Raw genomic sequence first — 19185 nt, forward strand, 5'->3', positions numbered from 1 at the left:
AGTGCCTGTGTGGGAACAAGCCTAGCTGGGATCCACCAGCGTGGGTTTAACAAGGCAATCCCCCAGCACACAGAGCCTTGGGCTAATTATGTTCCTACTTTAATAACTGACAACCCAACCCCTTCAGGAGCTCTGACAAGTAACTCAGCAGGCCCGCTGGGCTAGTTAGCTGGCTGCGTCAGCTCGACCATCCGTTCCATACCAGGTCCTTAATAAAGGCCTCTCTTAGTGGGACTAGAAACACCGTGTTCACACATGTTTCAACCTCTCAAAGTCTGATCTAAGCCATGAATCTAACTGGCATCTTGTTCATAAGCTGTCAGACCTGTGTTCCTCTCCTAAGGGCTGTGATCTCCAACTCTGGGTCGCACTCTTTCACCTCCTGGAGTTGTTCTTATAAAGTGGCTTGCAATCCATTAAGGCTTCCAACCAAATGCTTTAAGCCATCAAAACCCCAAACTATTTTGAAAGGAACCAGAAGACTATTTGCTTTCACTTCCCGGGGTTCCCAGCTGATGGATCTGATTCTCTCTTTCCTCCCATGACACCTTTTGTAGCAGGTCACCTCCAGAGTTCATTGGTTTGAATACAGAACAACAATGTCTGGCTGTTTGCTGCTTGTATGTCCTGCAAGGTGCTTTTGTGCTCTGTCCATCCCTACTAATTTAAGGACCCACAGGTGTGTGGGTATTGGTCGCCAGTACACAAAGTCACTGGGGGTGCTTGTTTTATTGGCAAAATAATCAGCAAAAGTGAAGGCTCTTCAGGAGAGAAATCACCGGGGAATCTAGGCCCAAGCCTGGATCCTAGACAAAAGCAGGTCCCCTTTCATAAGAGTTTTAACTCCAGCAGCTTCCAGCTGGGCTCCTTCATCGCCATTTCTCATCCCCTGGCCAAGGATGCTGGGCTTGGATATGCAGTTTTTGTATGTGGCTGTGCAGATGAAGAACAAACTCACAAAATGCTTTTGGGAAGGTTTTACCACCCACAAGCCTTGTAGAAGCAGAAGTGGCAGCAAGGGCAGCTTTCAGTGCTCACCTCACTGCTAAATAAGGGGCTATCAGTAAGCTACAGCACCTTGGACAAGCTTTGGACTCCTTTTCTTAGGTGCTGATAAAGCAAACTATCAAATACTTCCAAGACTCAGTTCCTCCAGGGACCCCCTATCTTTCCACTGTGCTTGACAAAGACTGAAGGAAATAGAGCTTGTCGTCATGCAAGAATGCCATTGCACAAGACATTTCCCATTTGCAAAGGCTGTTTTCATTCCACATTAGCATAAAGCTGAGTCCTGATTTTTTTTTTTTTTTTTTTTTGGAAAACCACAAGAGGGAGAAACTCTGGCATAGCCAGGGCTTCAGTTCTGAAGTAGACAGTCTTTGAGCAGCTGCAGTGACTGTGTTCAGCCCTGCCAGAAGGTTTCACAAAGAAGCTAAAGCCCTAAGTCTTTGGACTTCCAGGTCTCTCCCAAGAAATATCAGCACTGCCATGGTCAGAAGGTGGCGAGTCCATTAGGCCTGGGAGCGCTATATTTTGGGGCTCTGTTGTCTTAGTTGCTGTGGCTGTTCCCTCACCTAGAGTTTCTTGGGCAAAGTGGCAGGCTCAGTCTCCTGTCCTTCCCTCCCTTGCTCCTTTCTGGATGCTAGAGAAAGTGGCATATGGACGCTGGGGTGAACACCCAAAACCCACTGTTATTTGTTCCCGTTGGTGTCCATCACTGATGCATATGAAGCTCTTGAAGCTTCCCGGAAGAGGCTGAATCCGGGGTGGATTCTTTGGGAGCTCTTTGTGATGCTCCAAAGCCCCTGGCAGAAATACAGAAGGGACCTTGGTAGCACACTGCAGCTCCTTGAGCGAGGTGTGATGCAGCGCTGGCAAGGTCTGGGTTACCAAACAGACCAAGAAGCACGTTTAATTCATCCAAGTAAGTGCCCCAAAAGAGGGAGGGTTGGGGGATGGCAGTTTGGCTCACCCCAAGCCTCCCAATCTCCTTGGGCTTTCTGGTACTTGATTCTGGCTTGTGGCCATCTCTATGTAGGATGCTTTCTTTGCATCTTCCTCCAAGTGCGCATGATGCATCCTGCATATATCTTGCTTTTGTTTCTGAGCACTGGCCGCACAGAGCTTGGTGTCTCATTTTAAGCAGTGCTGAAGGAACAGATGCCAACTTTTATTGCTTCAGCAAGACTTCAGAGTCAACAGTTTATGACACAGCCTGGGATTAATAACACAGAAGCTGAAATGCTAATATACTCGAGAGAACCACGTGTCCCCACCTGTTACTAGCTTGGGAGAAAGTTCAAATTCGTGCAATATCTTGTTGAGAGTGATGCAACAAGGCTGAGCCCACGTACTGAATATTTGTTTCTCTTTCTGAGATTCAGAAGCACCCGAACTCCTCACCAAGCCACCCTATGGTGCTTTTAGGCAGAAGCTGTTGCAAGCCAGTGTCTGAGTACTATGTTGTTACGGTCTATGGAGACAGGCAGCCATTTTGTGCTCAGCGCAGAGTGCTACAGGGGGCGACACCGCTGTGCTCTCTCCTAGAGTCTTTGCTTTGGTTCATTCTGGTTTGGTTCTTAGCAAAGTTGGTGTCAGCCATGCCCCCAGAGGTGGTGGCTTGTTTCCCTCTAGTGGTGGCTGGGCCGTGTAGCAGTGGATAAGCCTTGCTTAAACAGGTCTTTCAACTCTAGTTGTGGAGGCCCAATAAAAGAGAGGCTGCAGGTTTGCCCCTAGCTGTGGCTGATGCGGCCTGGGTGGGCACCACATGAAGCACCTGCCTGCCGTTCACAAAAGGGAGAAACATGACATGCCATAGATGCCACCTCCCTGGCATTGCCCATACCCCTTCCTTTTGCAAATGCCCTCTCCGTTGCTGGAAGGCACCAACGACCAAGGCCACATCATCACACCTTCTCAGTTTCCTGTGAGATGCTCCAGAGTATTTCATTTGCTCTGAAATGTACCCGGCCCACCCTTCTCGCTGGGACGTTGGACTTCATTTGTTTCTTGCAATAACTACTCCAGATGCTCAGGATTTCCCAAGCAGTGTGCAAGCTCATGCCAGCTTTTAGTTTCAATTCCTTTCACTTCTGCCCTTTAAAGCAGAGGGGATGAGAACGGAGGGCTCCTGTCCATGGCTCCCCGCCCCCTTCGACCTCTAAGAATGGAGGAACCCTTGAGTGCAAAGCCATCTCATTAAAGCTCTCTCCCAATCCATCTCTGCACCCCGCCATCAGTCCTATCGCTCTCACTCCAGACAGTGGGAGAGCCTTTCATAATGGCAAGTGCCTTGTTGTTTGTTCCCTGCATGACTTCAGAAAGGGAAAGGACTGAGAGCATCTGAAGCCACTTCATGATTCTTTCAGGGCTTTCAGATCAACATTATGTGTGCTAATTGCTCCCTGGCTGGATCAAAAGCTGAAGCCATGATGTGAAAGCCCAGCAAGAGCAGCAGTTCCTGGGGGCACTTCAGCTCCAGGGACTGGGATGGTGGTTCAAAGCAAACGCATCAATCAATAATGGCACTCAGCCTTTTCCAAAGGGTGGGGCCAATCTCCCATGGATGTAAACTCCCATAGCCTCAGAGAAGCCAAGGGAGTGATGCTGCTTTACATCAGCTGGGGACCTGCCCCAAAATCAGTCTCGCCCTTTTTTGCCATCCCAGGCTCTATAAAAGGAGCCCCCCAGCTCTCTCTGTTACCTTTTCCCTTCCCCCATTGGACAACACCCTCCCCCCTGCCCATCACTCAGGCCTGCAACCTAAGCATCATTTGGTCTTGCCCCCTTTGCTGGGTCCCCACATCCAGGCTGTGTCTAAGCCTCACAGACTCATTCTGCATCTCAAAGTCATGGCCTGCCCTATCCATCGACACACCTAAGCTCTCCTTTGGGCTCTCATCACCAGTTGGGGGTCAGACTTGATGATCTGCAGGTCCCTTCTGACCCTAGAAACTATGAAACCTGTCTATCAGCGCATCACCCTGCTCTCTGCCCTGGCAAATGCAACCTTGCCGTGCTGGTCCCCATCCATCCACAATGTGACTGCAACTGTCGTGTCCACATCACCCTGTTCTTGCATACCTCTGCCAGCTCTCCTTTTCCCCTTTGCATCACACAAAAGATGCTTCTCTTTACATCCTTGGTCTTTCCTGGCAGACCAGCTCCTGCCCACAGTGAAGAAGTCGACTCCCATCTCTGATCAGCCCATAATGTCAGCCACCATCTCCTGCACAACGTCTTCCGGACTGCTGAGGAGAAGCTTCCCATAAACTAAACCATAATCCTTCAGATGCCTCCTTCAACCTCTGGCTTGGCCATGGTGTTAGTGCTGAGATCGCCGACTGATGCTGTCCCTTGTGCCCCCCAGTTCTCCATCTGTTTCTGCCTTTCTGTTGTCTCTTGCCTTTTACTTAGCCTGCCAGCTCTTTGGGGCAGGGGTCATCTCCTGGCTTCATGGAGCCTATTTAGCCAGGATGACCTGAAGTGGGGTGCAGTGCTGGAGACAGCATCTCAGCTTTCATATGCTTAGGCTCAGCCTGTGGCTGCGACAGTGACACCCGGCTCTGAGTCTGCTGCTCTCACCTTGATTCTAGGTTTGCATTGTTTTCCTCCCCAGCTGTCTGGTCCCTGCTTCTTTCTAGTCTTCTTTTGGCAAGTTGGCTCCTAAAATAGCCTTGTTACTGGCATCAGGAGCAGTACACCCCCTTCTGGGAAGGCGCAGTAGATGGAAATGGCATGTTGTGAAACTTTTAGCCCAAAGAGCCAAACCTCAGACAGTTTCTGTTCAAAGGAGCCCTCCCAGTGGCCCTCACCCCAGGGGAACAGCTGGGGAACTAAAATGCTCTTACTGGCACTACAGGCATATCCAGCCAGGGATTTTACTATAAGTGCAATACTGCAGCCGGGGGTGTGATACTGTCCAGGGCTGCCATTTGCTCACAGAATAGCTGAATGCTTCACAACAAGGCAGCTACCCATGGCATGGCAGGAGAAGCTCCTCAGTCTTGTTTTGCAGCTGATCTGCCAGATCCATGCGTCTGACCCCAGTTCTTTTTAGAGAAGCCTCCAAACCAGATGCTTGGAGCTGTAAAATCAAAGCTATCTTCAATACGGACAACACCAAGTCTCAATTCTGCACTTTGACTTTGAAATCAGAATCTGAACCTTCCCAGGGCTCTAGAGATGGACTTTAGACACAGCCCATCTATGGCTGGACCAACAGAGTGGCCCAGACACCCAGCAGACAGATAGCTTTACCTTCCTGTCTGAGCTCCCAGACACTGCTAGTTATAAATGAGGGTAACTAGCTCACTGTGCATCCATTTACCCATCAGACATATAAGTCTGATCTTGACAGGATGCCTTCTGCGCAAAATTGTCCAACTGAACACCTGGTACAAAGTGCTGATTTAAGTGTGGCTTTTTGCTCTACCTTTCCTAGACAGCCGTCTGTGCTAAGCAAGTGCCATTTCATTATTTCTACTTTTGGTCCTTGAATTACCATTCAGTCCATTAAAAAAAGATCCCTTATTTACAATCCCATGGACAGAATAAGAGACTCTAGAGGACTCTTCCTGACATAGGTCCACAAGTTATACAGCTCTATCTTCTCTGGTGAGGAAATAAATGTGAGCACATAGATTAGCACTGAATAAAAAGGCATCAGACATTTCTTTCAAAGGCTCTGCTCTCTCCCTATTAAGACTCTACAGCTGTGGGTAAAGCGTGAATAGAAATTTCAGGAAGGCCACTGACAACCTGCTTGATTTTAACTGCCTTTAAGATTTACAAGTCCTTACATTAGGAAGCAAAGCTAGGAGCAAAACAGATGGCAGGAACAAATTTCTACAAGAAGCCACCAAGATGGAGAAACTGTTTTATGCAGATAATTTGGAAAAGGAGAAGCAGAAGTCTTATAATGAATTCAGCGTGTTCTGCTTTTATTACATACAGCTGAGGCAGCAATAGAGGAAGGTGCTTGTATCTCATTATTTCAAACCCTCGTGGCCTCGCCTCAGATGCTGGAGTGGCTCCTATTCCAATCAGCACTAACTGGCAGCTATTAATGTGCAGCTCATGAGCAAATTCTTCTCTCCATGGCTTTCTCTTTTCATTGCGTACCCTCCTTTACCCCTGAGGGCAAAGATCCCAAACTCCTCATCTCTCTCAATCCACGTGACTTCCATAGAAAGCACCACCACAATGATCTTGCTCCCATAAGGAAGATCAGGCCCAGCCATGTGCCAGTGGCCCCTGCACTGATGGAACCATGTCATGGACACTTAGGTGCTCCAAGGAGCATGAGTCTCCGAAGCAGGTGCTTACCCAATTTGTCCCTACTGCTGGTCCTGTCCTGACACATCACCCGCCATATGCAGACATCCATGCTGCATCTGGATGCTCACATTTGGCCTCTGATTTTCACTTCATGAAGCCATGACATAACAAAGTAGGTCCTGTTTTCTTGGGTTCTTTTATCTGGTTAACATGCAAATAGCTTAAGAGACTGTAGCATTCAGTAAATACCCTTAATTCATATTATTCATTTAAATACCCTTTCCTTACTGGTGAAGGTGAGATGAATTAAGCCAGTGAACTTCTCTGTGTGGTCTATCCTGGAAGAGAGTGTTCTCCATCCCTAAAAAAACTCGGGACACTCAGCCTATCAACCTCTATCAACTTGGAGCAGATTCACAAGGACAGTCTTTAAACCTCCCATGAAGCTTTAGAAACAATCCCCTAATCTCTGCGAGTGGCTGCTAAGAGCTGCTTTAAAGTCACTGCCATCTGTCCTGGCTCTCACTCCTGGCCTACAACCACTGGGGATCGGTTACAAATACTTTGCAGGAGTGGTGTCACGATGCATTATGGAAGAAGGACCTCGTTAGCAGGTTGATGCGGACAACACCTCACACAAACTGGGCCTGATGCTCCATTACTCTGTACCTACTGCAGTCACTTCCATCAGCATTAAGCGTTGGGGGTAAGACCCCCTTATTCTGACTTGGAAGTACTTTGCAGCCATGTTACATCACTTTACACAGGTGCTGATGTGTGCATAAAGGTGCCAGGCATCAGAGAACAAGGCCACAGTATTAATGCTTGGAACACAACTGGATCAATTAAAAAGAGCCAAGAATGGCATGAAAAATGGTACCACTGCAAAGCTGCAGTGCTACAAAAAGAGACCTGGGATTACAGCAGACCAGAAGCTGAAGATGAGTAAGAAGTGTACTATTGTTGCAAAAAAAACCCCAAAACACCCCCAAACCCACAGTAAAAAAAACCAAACCCTGTTGGTATCCTGAGCTGTATTAACAGGAAGAGTGTATAATCAGTTCTGAAAGGTGATTTATCCACTGCATTCAGCATTCATAGTTTCATAGTTTCTAGGGTCGGAAGGGACCTGAGTAGATCATCTAGTCCGACCCTCTGCCATGGCAGGAAAGAGCACTGGGGTCAAAGGACCCCAGCAAGATGTTCATCCAACCTCTTCTTAAACACCCCCAGGGTAGGAGCCAGCACCACTTCTCTTGGAAGCTGGTTCCAGACCCTAGCTGCCCTGACCGTGAAGTTGCCCCTCCTGATGTCTAGTTTGAATCTACCCTCTGCCAGCTTGTGACTGTTATTCCTGGTCACTCCTGGCGGTGCTCGGGGGAACAGGGACTCCCCCAATGCCTGCTGATCCCCCCTGACTAGTTTGTAACAGGCCACTAGATCCCCCCTCAGCCTTCTCATGTGGAGGCTGAACAGGTTCAGGTCCCGTAGCCTCTCCTCGTAGGGCCTGCCCTGCTGTCCCCTGATTATGCGAGTGGCCTCCTCTGGACCCTCTCTATGCTGTCCACATCCCTCCTGAAGTGTGGCACCCAGAACTGGACGCAGTACTCCAGCTGCGGCCTGATCAGTGCCGCATGGAGGGGAAGGATCACCTCCCTGGCCCTGCTCGAGATGCATCTGTGGATGCATGACAGGGTGCGGTTGGCCTTCCTGACTGCATCCCCACACTGCCGGCCCATGTTCATCTTGGCGTCAATGATATGACCCCAAGATCCTTTTCCACCTCCGTGCTGACAAGAGGGGAGTTCCCCAACCTGTAGGTCTGGTGCCGGTTGTTCCTCCCCGGGTGCATCACCTTGCACTTGTCTGTGTTGAATCCCATCCTATTCTCATCCGCCCACCCTTGTAACCTGTCTAGGTCTCATTGAAGCCTGATGCTTCCTTCTAGCCTGCCAACATCCCCCCACATCTTAGTGTCATCAGCAAATTTGAACAGGGTGCTTTTTACCCCCTCGTCCAAATTGCTGATGAAGATGTTGAACAGTGCGGGCCCGAGGACCGAGCCCTGGGGGACCCCACTGCCCACGTCCTTCCAGGCTGAGAAGAACCCATCCACTACCACCCTCTGGGTGCGGCCCTCCAGCCAGTTGGCGACCCATTTGACAGTGTGGGTGTCTACACCACAGCCCCCCAGTTTCTTAATGAGAACGGGGTGAGAGACAGTGTCGAAGGCCTTCCAGAAGTCCAGGAAGACGATGCCCACTGCTCCCCCTGCATCTAATGATCTGGTGATCTGATCGTAAAAGGCCACCACGTTGGTCTGACAGGACCTGCCACTGATGAACCTGTGTTGGTTACCCCTAAGCATGCAGTCCCCAGCTGGCCCCTCGTGGATGTGTGCCAGCATAATTTTCTCAAACAGCTTGCCTAGGATCGAGGTAAGACTGACTGGCCTATAGTTTCCTGGGTCCTCCTTCCTGCCCTTTTTGAAGATGGGAACCACGTTGGCCCTCTTCCAGTCCTCTGGGACCACACCAGAGCACCACGAGTGCTCATAAAGCCGTGCCAGGGGTCCTGCAATGACCTCGGCCAGTTCCTTTAGGACTCTAGGGTGGAGATCATCCGGGCCGGCTGACTTGAGCCCTCATGAATCCGGGCTGGCTGGACGTGTTCAACTGTAGGCTGGGCACCACTGTTCAAGAAGACATGGGAAAACTGCTGAGATTCCAGAAGAAAGCAACAAAAATGCACAGAAGGCTAGAAAATATGACATGGAAGGAAAGGTTGGAAGAACTGATCTTGCTTTGAGCAGGTGGTTGGACTGAGGTCCCCTCTGGCCCTGCATTTCAGTGATTCTCTACTTCAGCGCAAGAAATCACATATTATTCATTTATCTACCCTTCCAGAGAGAAAAGGCTGTTCTGTCAGGACTCCTGGGCTCCACTCTTGCTTCTACCATTGACTCACCATGTGGCCTTGAGCATTTCACGTCACCCCCCATTCTCCACTCCACCCTTCTGTAAGCAACAGAGATGATGAGACCTGTGCACAGAGGATGCCAACTGCATTGGCCCAGCACTGAGCTCACGCCAGTGAGTAACTTTCCCGAAGGAAGTGAAGCGACACCAGTGTAAAACATGTGCTGGATGAGACTCAAGCCCGGGGCTTGTCAAGCTCTTTGAGACCACTGTGGAAAAGGCGCCTGGGACCTGCAAGTATCATTCCACGCAGCCGACACTGCAGATCTAGCCCCACCTCACCCACAACCACTGTGGTCCTAAAAGAAAAATGAAGCCCTGATTTCTCACTGTGCTGGGGGCCATTCTGATCTAATGGCTCATTTCCCTTAGCCACCTTGAGCTCTAAACCCAAGGCCGTAATGGGCCTTAGAACAAAATGTCAGGAGACGCACTGTGCCGTGAAAAGGCACAGTATCATTCAGGATCTTGGGGAGCTGATGTTTGTAATCTGGGTGACACGTTCTTGGTTGGGTGCTTCAACCTTTCACACCCTTACTCCAAAAAGAATAACCCAGGAGTGGGACAGGTCTTCCGAGTCGTGGCTCCAAGCTGAGCTAGCTGGGTGAAAATCCATCCCAAGGCACCTCTGGCTGAACAGCTGATATTAGTGCCCAGGATTAAGAACTTCAGCCCAAGACTCTTGCCTGGCGATAAAAACAATGTCAGATTTTTCCTGAACTCAGGGGAAAATCAGCACCAGGGCTCCAGGCGGTAGATGGATGGATAGTCATTTGAGCACTGTGATGCAGGGAGTTATTTGCCTTCAGGAGCTGGGCTGCCACTTTATCTTCACAAGCATCAGTGGGGTTAAAAAAAAGAGTCTAAATTGCCTCCTTGAGATTGGAGTCATTCAAAGAAAAAGGAAGATGGGCACAATTCAACCTATTGGGTCTTGTCAATGGCCGTTCCTCTGCCTCTCCCCCCTGGGGCAGGGTTCAAGGAGGGTCCAGCTGGGACTTCTCACATGGATGGCGTCCAGAGTGGCCAGCACTTGAACCACATCTTGCGGCCTGATGAAGTGACCCAAGCAGGATCAAAAGTGCTTTGTTGAAATGCAGATTGCTGCCCCACAACTCCTCAAGAGGGTAAGAACAACTGTAAAGAAAAGGAGGGCGGTGTAGGCTGGAGCGGGCTGTCCGGAAAGCTTTCCTCACCAGTAATCCCCAGCTACAGCTCTGCCAGACACAGCCCAAAGTACTCTCTGGGCCACACAAATAGGTGCTAAAAGCCCATCCATTTCTAAATCGGGGAAGAGTCAGATGCTTTCAGCCTGTGCGCATAGATGGAAGGGACACTGGCTGGGAGATGAAGCCTTCACGCATGCAGTGGCTGAATGAGAAAAGAAGCTTTTCCACATGATTTCCATGGACAAACTATAAAAGGGGTTTAATGCTGGAAAGAAGCAAGGCAGGGCCCACGGGGTGACTGGGCAGCATGGCATCAGGTAGGAGGCAGGGCAAGTCTGGCGGGAGCCATGAGGCAGCATGCAGGTCAGCAGTGGGACCTGCCATGGAGTGAGAGGTATGTAATGGGCTTGGCAGGCAGGGTCCTGAGCACAGGAGCATTGCCCTGGGATCCCACATGAGGCACCGAGGAACTCATCTGAGGAGATAACCATGCTCCTGATAGGGCCGGTCTTGTCCCCATGCCACCTGTCTCCGCAGAGAACCAGGGTCTGGAAGGGGAACTTGCTCCGTCAGTGCTGATGGGTGCAGGGCTCCTGCTGCCCACTACCCGGGACACGTGATGGGCCATTCCTTTGAAGAGGCAGCTCTTTCTGAACCACATCCTGAGGTCCCAGGGCAGGGTGGGATCTGAAGCATCCTACTTCAGTGACCAGGAGCTCTTCAAGCTCTTGCAGAGCTGAAGAAAAAATGCTGGCTAAGGTGACTGAGAATTGCACTTTAAGCGCTAGCTGGAACTCCCAGGGTATTCAGTGACGTCCCGACTCAGCTGGACTCCACAGGCACCAGGTCAGGCAGAAGTGAACAAGGAGAAGATAAAAAGGTTACAACCTGTGCAGATTTGATACTAGAAACAGATGAACGTTCAGGGAGGGAGGGAGTTTTTAATCCAAGGGGAACCCATCAACCCATCTCTGGCTGTGCGACTAAGGCTAGGAACAGATGTTGCATTTGTCCTGGATAAGTTGTGCCTGCGTTTGTCCTGACACAAAAATATCCTGGGATTGGCAAATACACACATCACCCTTCTAACTGGGGTTTAGTGAGTGACTGAATGCAGTGCTGCTTTTCTGCCATTGATTCAGCGATGCAATCCCAGGATAACTATACAGACATACATTGCAATATCCCAGGATAAACTGTTACTACCTCCTATCTGGGAAACTTTGTTAGGATTTATCCTGGGCCAACACAGACTTGGACGTCTGTAACATTGCACTTTATCCCAGGATAACATGGCTTATCCCAGGATAAATGCAATGTCTGTCTGCAGCCTGACACTCTAGCACTTTTCACAAGTCACCCAAGGAAATTTTTGAGAAGAGGAGAAGGATAACTTCCACAGCTCTGCAGGGAACTCAGTGCTTGGATTAACTCAGCCCGGTGTTTACAAGACAAACATGCATTGCACCAAGGAAAACATAAAGCAGATGGTCCCAATGACTGCTTTGCAGAGCCTGCCTGACAAAGCCGGCATGATTTGTTCTTCTTGTTATTAGCCAGTGATACCCTTGGATGCCCAATTTAGCAATTTACCTAGTCTGAACAGCAGAAGGAAAACAACCACAGCAATCCCAGGCAGGGAGTTGTGAGAAATCAATTCATAATTAATGTCTCTGGTGGCTGCTGTGTTTCCAGAAGCTGAAAAGCTAGCAGGGACTAAGCAGTCAGGCTAAAGCTGGACTGGGGCACCCCTGGCAGATGGCAAGGCCACATTCAGAAGCTCCTGCTGTGGTTCATGGGAAGAATCACAGCATCAGGTCCTACCAAGGTGGGGTGAGGGGATGCAGCTTGACCCCTGTGAGGGAGTAGGGCAGTTTTTGCACAAGAGCTAGCAAAACTGAGATGGGTCCCTGCAAGCAGCAAGAGACCCAAGGCATGATTGTCAGTCCGCAGACACCCTCCCGCTCGGGAGACAAGAGTCTTGCTGGAGTCCGTGGGCATGACTTATGCCTGCAGGATGGAGTGATCTTTCAAGACAGCAGAGGAGGCCATGGAGAGGATGAGAGCTGGGCAGCACAGTGGCACTAGCAGGCGGCTGGTACCCAGTGTGGATCATTAGTTGGATGCATGTTAGCAGCACCGTTTATCTGCCTCCTCCCAAACAGCCATTCCCATGACAAAAGCCTCCTTGTTTGTCAGCTGGTGGGATCGGTGGAAGCTTCCCATAATGATGGAAGCTGGGGGTGACGCCATAAACGTTCAGGGCTATAAACTCAGCAGAACGAACCTGCCCAGCATAGCACATCAGCTACGGAAAGGACAATATCATCTCCAAACCATCCCTGGCTCCGGGGAGGTACTGGGCAGGGGGCCCACACCAACGACACGTTCACTGCATAATACATGATATTGGTTTTATTGGAAAGGACCACGTGGTTTTAATCGGCTTGTTCCTGGAGCGAGAAATAACAGCTTGCCATCAGCGATGCACCTCAGCATGCTGATGCGGCTCTGGGTTCAGAGAGCCCCCAAAGTACAAGTTAAGACTCAGCAAGAAGCACTCACGGCTGTAAGTATGTGTGGATCCACTCCATCGATCCCTGTGCTGCACTCCCAGAGTGCTGCCAATGTGTACGCTGGGGCCTGGGTAAAACCTGAGCTGGATGCTCAAAGGCTGGACTTCAGCTGTCTCAACACCCAGGTCCAGAGGGAATCTTCTCTAGCCACTAAGGTCACCATGTGCTCAGGGTTATTTACTGTGTTACTGATCCAAGAGCACGTGGGGCCTCCAGCAGAAATCAGGGCCCTCCCTGTGGGTTTGGTGTCATATGCACACATAGAAACAGACAGTCCTTGCCACTTGTCCCCCAAAAAAGCTCCCTAAGTAGGCCAAGATGGGAGAAAGAGAGTAAACAGGAGATCTTTGCTGCACAGGTAGCCAGCTGTGGCATGGGCAGATTAAGTAACTTGACCAGGGTCGCACAGGAACTCTGTGGCAGAGCAGGGATGTGACGGCATCACTTGAGCCTCAGCCCAGAGCCTTCATCACAGTCAGACTCATGCCTGTGAGGTCCTCAGCACTTCCACACCCCGCCTCATCATCCAGGATAGCTAAACGCATGATATGATCCTTAGCTGACCTCACAGCAGGCCTGCTAGGCAAGGCAGTAGGAAAAATAAGGCAGAGAGAAGATAAGTGACTTGGTCAAGGCCATACCTTATCAGAGCTGCGCAGAGAAGCCACGAGTCTTAACTCTCAGCTCGCTGGGCTCCAATCACGGGGAGGCATTTCGTACCATAATACACTATAACCTGTCCCTAAGATTTTGTCTAGTCTCAGAAAGAAGCTGTTGATCTCAGTCATGGTTAAACATAACTGTGCACCAACTATGGACACAGGCTGACCTCTTTTACACCCTGGGGGCTTGGCAGGGTCAGTAAGTTCAAGACAGATGCTTGAGCTCAGTGGTGCGGGACAATCCCTGCCCAACAATAACACTGATTTTTAATGCCAGGAAGAGTTTATCCTTTCAATAATAGATTCTCAACCAACCGGTGGCTGTGCATTTACCAAAATGAGGCCTATTTATGCCAGTGCTGTCATTAGTAGCAGGGTTTGTCTGTCACACACAGCCAGTCGGGGCTATGGCCTTTGGTTTTTGGGACACAGGGTTGAGCTCACTTTAGGGGAGCTCTGCAGGGGGGAGGGGAAATCGGAAAGAACAAAGCTAGTGCCTAGGGTTGGGGGAACACATCTCCTAGCACCCCTCTACATTGCGTGTCTGAGAGCAGGGGGAACAGGGAGAATATTCATAGCAGGAGCACATGAGATGCAGGCAGGTGAGTCTTCTCTTATTAGCAATGCTGTATCAAAATTGAAAAAATGGAAATGACATGAGAGAACTGGAAAAGATACGGAGAACTGACATGGAACTCACTGCTGCCTTATCTCCACTGGCGGCGTTTAAAATTGAGCATCAATAAATCAGTATCGTCACTCTTCTACCCGGACAATCATGGAGCCAAAAGCACAATGAATATCAGAGTAGGCAACCACATCCTTTCCCGTGAGCATACCCGAAGCTACCTAGCAGTCATATTAAACTGTTCCCTCACCTATTAACATCACATTCAGCAGGCCAGCAGTGAAGTCTCAGTACAGGTAAGCTTAAGAGGCTTAGCCAGTATGACATGGGGTGCCAACTTCAAAGTGCTCAGAACCGCTGCACTTGCAAGGGTATATGCCCCAGCAGAATATTGTGTTCCTGTATGGTCCAGAAGTTGCCAAACTAAAAAGCTCAACACTACTTAACAGTTCACTGAGACTCATAATAGGCTGCACAACTTACACACACAGATGTACTCCCTGTACACTCAGGCATTAGACCAAGTGATGTAAGCAGACAGACCACCAACATCATTACTGGCAATAGAAGCAAGAGATGACGAACATCACCTGCTTGATCAACTGTTGTCTGAAGACTAAGAGGCTTAAAAGTTGTAAACCATTTGTACGTGAAAGCCACAAGCTCTTGGAAGAGACTGGGGAGGCTGAACCAAACCTATGGGCAGTAACAGAGTGGGCCAGCCACCAGGAAAGGTAATTCCTACAGCATTTTATACCGACACCAAGCCAGTGCCCCATTGGGCACGGCCTTGACAGAGAAGTACGGGTCAAGCAGAACAGACTTGAGATCTGGATATGGATGCATCAAAACAACACTTTACAAGATGAACATTTCAGACAGCCCCTCGTGTGAATGCAAACAGCACAGCACTTAAATGAAAGCTGCAATCTCTACAAATGCCCGGACCGGGCAGATGGAATCCGCTCATCGAACAATAACACTGGACAGTAGCTTCTAGATTTGGAAGTTGATATGTGATGCCATATGAAAGAGAGAGCATTGGTGTAAGTCAAGAGCATCTCTGTTGTTTCCAAAGGCACTGCACTAGAGGACATGGGCAGAGAATCAGGCACAAGCTTATTAGTCCTGGAGCACCAGGCCCTCAACTCACTGCCAGATTTTAATTCGGCTCTGGAAGGCACAAGTTTAATCTGTTCCAGGTGACTTCATTCCATGTTGTGACTGCCTGGATCTGACCAACTCAGGCTCCCTCCAGCTCTTATCTGCAGGTTGCAGACATTCAGAATCATGCCAGGCACTTTCCGCTGGTGGCAGAGGATCAGCGACCAGGAAAACACCAAACCTCATGATCCCAGAGGAAAGTGTGCCAGATCCTTGGTCGGTAAAAATCTGCAGAGCCCAGATGAAGTCAAGAGAGCTGAAATGCTTCATACCAGCTGAAGATCTCGGTCCTTCTCACCCAGGCATGTTCTGTTTGAAATTAGACCAAGGGATGTAGTGGGTCAGTGCAGATGAGCAGTTTAGTTTATTAAAAAAGGGAGAATTCTGTGTGTGATGAGCTGAACACAAACCAAGCTAAGAGCCAAAGAGCTCCTATCACTGTCCTGATCTGCTGGGCAGGGAGATAAACCATAACCATTCCTGAAACTGCCAGTGCTTAAAAACCCAATCCTGGGGGAAAACTCAGAGTGGAGTCAGGGGACATTTTGCCTGAGTAAGAAATGCAGGATTAAGGATCAGCTGCAACATCAAGAGACAGAGGAGGCTGCATGGGACAGAAAGCACCGCACTAAGCCATCACATAGGCTTGCCTGACTCATTCAATCCTAAAGTGACCACACCATAGACTGGATCCAATGATTAGACAAATCAATGACAAGACTTTGCCCTTGGGAAGTACTACATGAACAACGATATAGTCGATAACACAGGGCCTGATCTTGCCATTGACTTCAATGTGGCCTGGAGTTGGGTCAGAAAAGCCGCAGGCAGGTCTAGGTGCTAGTGCGAGCACTGAATGTGTCTGCTGCATGCCCGAGTTGGAGACCTTTAAAGGTGCTGGATTCTCAGAGGACCAATGCTTGGTGCTGCCTGAAAACTGGGCTCTGCTGAGCTGTTGTGAGTTTGACTCCCAAAGAGTCCCATCCCCTAAAGTCACTAGGGACTGTTGAACGTGTAAGCTTCCCACTCCTGCCTCACCCTCTCCTGAGACCTGCCTCCCTGGACGCACACTTGCCCATTGACAGGAACAGAGACTTCATGGACCCCCGGGCTCTGCCCACCTGACTCTTAAAGCAGGACTGGCCCTTGGGGCTTTCCCTGAAACCATGTTCTCTCTTCGCCCTTCACCTAGGGAAGCCACATCCACGGTCGGCAGGAGGACAGCAATGACCAGATCACGCCCCTACATCTTCACATCACCTCAAGGCAAACCCAGGAATTGTCATGAGAGAAGTGAACCCATAAGCTTTCCTTGAAATGCTATAAAATCAGAGCAAGTGAAATTAGCCCTCATGAAAATACAATCCAAGAAGGTGACCAAGGCACAACTGGCCAGCAGTGCTTCTGGAAAGCTGGTCCTGAGTGTATCCAGGTCTGCGGATAGGGAGGGGATGACAGGGCTTTTATTGCATTTGATTATTATTAATTATCATTAAGGGAAGTGAGAGAAAATGATGCTCTCAGGAAGAGAGACTTAATGGAAAGGAAAGGAACAAAACACATTAAGGCGGGTGCAGGACAGCGGCAAATCATGGAGGAGTGTGAGGCAGCTGCTGCAGCTGTCTCCATAATGGAAAGGCTCAAGAAATATTGTGACATTAAAATGCAAACTGCAGCAAGTGTAGCTGTGCTGAATTCTCCGTCAACCCAGGCAGTGTATTTACTTGATCTGGGTCAAAGCTGCCATTAATTAAAACAGCAATAAGAAACTATGCCTGGCAGAGCTTCAGTTTCCCCGGCATAGCCAAAAGACTTAAAACTAATCCAGATCCTTCCTGCCAGCACTCACACGGTTAAGCCCATCCTTTGGGTCTCAAAAGTACAAGTGTAAGATGGATGAGGATAACAAAAGGGCCCAACCATGGAGATCTTCCTTTCTCCACAAGCAGGCAAAATCCCTATGGACTTAAACGGAAATTTTGCCTGAGCACAGAGTGAGTTGAACCCATAGAAAAGCTTCCTGTTTGGACCCTTAGAGAAATCAGCAACGACAAAATATGTACTTCATCCAAACCTGCCTAGATACTGCTGACCCATATAAAACACAAGGCAGGCGGAAAGCTGACCCAGATTCTCTACCCACTGGATAAGACCCAACTTAAAGGTAGATTCAGTAGGTAGGGCCAGACTTCTGATCTGAAGCCAAACTTCCTCTCCTCCAAGTTTGAAATCCAGGGTCCAAACATATTTAACAAAGAGTGCATCAGGGGAGCATGTGTCACTCTTTGTTTCCTCGGGGGATTTAGCACCATATTCTAATTTTAGGTGGCCACTGATGTACTGTACTGATAGAAGAGGGGTGGGAAAAGGATTCAAGGATTCAAAAAATTCCTGGGGGAGAGCACCAAAATGATGGTGGCACGCATGGGTCTCCCTCACCATTAGATCTCCAAAGACTGAGACCCATGGGAGCCGTGCAGGGCCCAGCTCATGGCTGCGTGTGCTGAGCCCTGGTGTTGGGTACACAGGGGCTAGAGTCCTCCAGGTTTACTTGGGGGATTGAATGGGAAGCCCGGAGAACCTCCCCGCTGAGGCTTGGAGAACCCCGTCGTGCCCTGCGTGCTCCCAGGGCGGACTTGGGGTGCTCAGGAGAAGGGGAAGCTTGGGCTGAGCAGGATGGAGAAGGCATGTGGGGAGTGGGCTGCCTGCCAGTGTCTCTGTGGGGTGAAGAAAGCCTAGCCCAGCCTCATTACTGCTACCCAAGAACGGTTAATGTGTGTGAGCATTTCAACCCCCAACCCCAAGCACCAAGACAGTTTGCTCAGCCCCAGGAAAAGTTAGTTTGCTCAGCCCTGGGCTCCGAGACGGAGCTCTCCCTGGACTCTGGGGCTAACCCACATCTTCCCTCTGAAACATCTCGGAAGAGGATCTTTAATTTCCTCCTTCTCAAGCTAGATGCACCTCATGCAGAAAACAACCCTCATCTCCTCTTGCACCTACTGCTTTAACCCTTGCACTGAGGCTACTCTGGGTTGCCAGATAAATGAACAGACAAGAAGCCTGTAAGAACAGGACTGTAGCAGCCAAAATTTAAAAGAGCAGTCATGACCTCTGTGAAAGGTACACATCAGCAAGAGGAAATCAGCACTGAAGGAAGCCAAGACTGTATGTGGTGGGTAAATAGCATCCACCATGCAGGCCGCAGGGTCTGAAACTTCTACCCCAGTACAATCATGGGTACAATGCTGCCGCTTGGACCTGAGATCGCTTCACACCAGCATAACCAGCTGCACGAGCCATCTACACACAGTACTTGGAAATCCTTAAATGAAAGGCAGCCTAGCCCCTCTTTCAGACTGGACCCATTGGCCCAGCAAATGGTAGTCACACTGCATTCAACCCATGGAGAGAATATCCCCGAGTCCTCTATGGAGCGCAAGGCAAGCTGGATGCCTGGATCCAGATCCTCTATCGCTTACCCACTACCTAGTCCATCTGTGCAGGGAGTGCTGTACAATCCCTAGGAAGTGAGAGGGTTAAAGGCAAGCTTGCTTTATCACCACTCATGTATTGAGGTATTGAAATAGCAAGCCAGGGAAGCTGAATCTAACCTCGCTGCAGAACGAAGGGGAGCCAGCCCCTGCTGCCACCGCAGCACCGCAGATTGTTTCCCCTATTTCCCCTCCAACATCAGGCCCAGGCTGGCTCTGCTAAACACTGTAAAAGTTT

The 19185-nt window shown here is 49.6% G+C and overlaps 1 protein-coding gene across 1 annotated transcript in view; it reads right to left on the reverse strand.

Annotated features, from left to right (window-relative positions):
* Positions 1–19185, reverse strand: part of TMEM278 (transmembrane protein 278) — a 35347-nt gene that overhangs the window by 14697 nt on the left and 1465 nt on the right. The window lies entirely within an intron of this gene.

The sequence above is a fragment of the Crocodylus siamensis genome, chromosome 12 (assembly GCF_052110815.1).
Source record: "Crocodylus siamensis isolate JL-2025a chromosome 12, ASM5211081v1, whole genome shotgun sequence".
Lineage (NCBI taxonomy): Eukaryota > Metazoa > Chordata > Crocodylia > Crocodylidae > Crocodylus > Crocodylus siamensis.